The sequence below is a fragment of the Osmerus mordax genome, chromosome 7 (assembly GCF_038355195.1).
Source record: "Osmerus mordax isolate fOsmMor3 chromosome 7, fOsmMor3.pri, whole genome shotgun sequence".
Classification (NCBI taxonomy): Eukaryota; Metazoa; Chordata; class Actinopteri; order Osmeriformes; family Osmeridae; genus Osmerus; species Osmerus mordax.
In genome coordinates this window covers 180,001-182,500 of record NC_090056.1, presented here as the reverse complement: position 1 = coordinate 182,500, position 2,500 = coordinate 180,001, and positions in this window count along the sequence as shown.

Sequence of the window (2,500 nt, the reverse complement as noted above, 5' to 3'; positions counted from 1 at the left end):
GCCTGTAGATGAGCACATTTTCCCAACTTTGAATGTAAGTTTCCAGTATCATTGAAAATGTGGCCTCAAACGAGCAGTTTTGCCCCCGAACGTGGGATTTGGCTGGGGACGGTTTCTATATTCAAGTTGGGATGGGGGGCACCGAGGTGAGTGGTGGTTGTCCCCGAAAAAGCCCTCCCCTTTTCCGTAGCCCCGTTTAAAGTTTTGTTTGGGCTCCTGTTCAGCGGGGATGCGCGTGCGCGTGGCAACCTTGACACGCCCGTGTTCCCCTGGACCAGACCTTTCTAACGCCGCCTGAGTTAAGGTGCTACGACGTCCCTAAGTGGAGATGCCTGTAAATGAACACCTTTTCCCAACTTTGCACGTTTCCAGCTTGAGAGGAAAAGGGGCTTAAAATTCACAGTTATTCGCCCGAACGTGGGATTTCGCTGGGGACGGTTTCTAAGTTCAAGTTGGGATGGGGGGCACCGAGGTGAGTGGTGGTTGTCCCCGAAAAAGCCCTCCCCTTTTCCGTAGCCCCGTTTAAAGTTTTGTTTGGGCTCCTGTTCAGCGGGGAAGCGCGTGCGCGTGGCAACCTTGACACGCCCGTGTTCCCCTGGACCAGACCTTTCTAACGCCGCCTGAGTTAAGGTGCTACGACGTCCCCAAGTGGGGATGCCTGTAAATGAACACCTTTTCCCAACTTTGAATGTAAGTTTCCAGTATCATTGAAAATGTGGCCTCAAACGTGCAGTTTTGCCCCCGAACGTGGGATTTGGCTGGGGACGGTTTCTAAATTCAAGTTGGGATGGGGGGCACCGAGGTGAGTGGTGGTTGTCCCCGAAAAAGCCCTCCCCTTTTCCGTAGCCCCGTTTAAAGTTTTGTTTGGGCTCCTGTTCAACGGGGATGCGCGTGCGCGTGGCAAACATGACACGCCCGTGTTCCCCTGGACCAGACCTTTCTAACGCCACCTGAGTTAAGGTGCTACGACGTCCCCAAGTGGGGATGCCTCTAAATGAAGCCAATTTCTCCTATTTGAATGCACTCTCCCAGCCCAGAGAGGCATGTGCCTTAAAATTCACAGTTATTCACCCGAACGTGGGATTTTGTTGAGGACGGTTTCTAAATTCAAGTTGGAACAGGGGGCACCGACGTGAGTGGTGTTTGTCCCCGAAAAAGCTCTCCCCTTTTCCGTAGCCCCGTTTAAAGTTTTGTTTGGGCTCCTGTTCAGCGGGGAAGCGCGTGCGCGTGGCAAACTTGACACCCCCGTGTTCCCCTGGTCCAGACCTTTCCAACGCCGCCTGAGTCAAGGTGCTACGACGTCCCCAAGTGGGGATGCCTGTAGATGAGCACATTTTCCCAACTTTGAATGTAAGTTTCCAGTATCATTGAAAATGTGGCCTCAAACGAGCAGTTTTGCCCCCGAACGTGGGATTTGGCTGGGGACGGTTTCTATATTCAAGTTGGGATGGGGGGCACCGAGGTGAGTGGTGGTTGTCCCCGAAAAAGCTCTCCCCTTTTCCGTAGCTCCGTTTAAAGTTTTGTTTTGGCTCCTGTTCAGCGGGGATGCGCGTGCGCGTGGCAACCTTGACACGCCCGTGTTCCCCTGGACCAGACCTTTCTAACGCCGCCTGAGTTAAGGTGCTACGACGTCCCTAAGTGGAGATGCCTGTAAATGAACACCTTTTCCCAACTTTGAATGTAAGTTTCCAGTATCATTGAAAATGTGGCCTCAAACGAGCAGTTTTGCCCCCGAACGTGGGATTTGGCTGGGGACTGTTTCTATATTCAAGTTGGGATGGGGGGCACCGAGGTGAGTGGTGGTTGTCCCCGAAAAAGCTCTCCCCTTTTCCGTAGCTCCGTTTAAAGTTTTGTTTTGGCTCCTGTTCAGCGGGGATGCGCGTGCGCGTGGCAAACATGACACGCCCGTGTTCCCCTGGTCCAGACCTTTCCAACGCCGCCTGAGTCAAGGTGCTACGACGTCCCCAAGTGGGGATGCCTGTAGATGAGCACATTTTCCCAACTTTGCACGTTTCCAGCTTGAGAGGAAAAGGGGCTTAAAATTCACAGTTATTCGCCCGAACGTGGGATTTCGCTGGGGACGGTTTCTAAGTTCAAGTTGGGATGGGGGGCACCGAGGTGAGTGGTGGTTGTCCCCGAAAAAGCTCTCCCCTTTTCCGTAGCTCCGTTTAAAGTTTTGTTTTGGCTCCTGTTCAACGGGGATGCGCGTGCGCGTGGCAAACATGACACGCCCGTGTTCCCCTGGACCAGACCTTTCTAACGCCACCTGAGTTAAGGTGCTACGACGTCCCCAAGTGGGGATGCCTCTAAATGAAGCCAATTTCTCCTATTTGAATGCACTCTCCCAGCCCAGAGAGGCATGTGCCTTAAAATTCACAGTTATTCACCCGAACGTGGGATTTTGTTGAGGACGGTTTCTAAATTCAAGTTGGAACAGGGGGCACCGACGTGAGTGGTGTTTGTCCCCGAAAAAGCTCTCCCCTTTTCCGTAGCCCCGTTT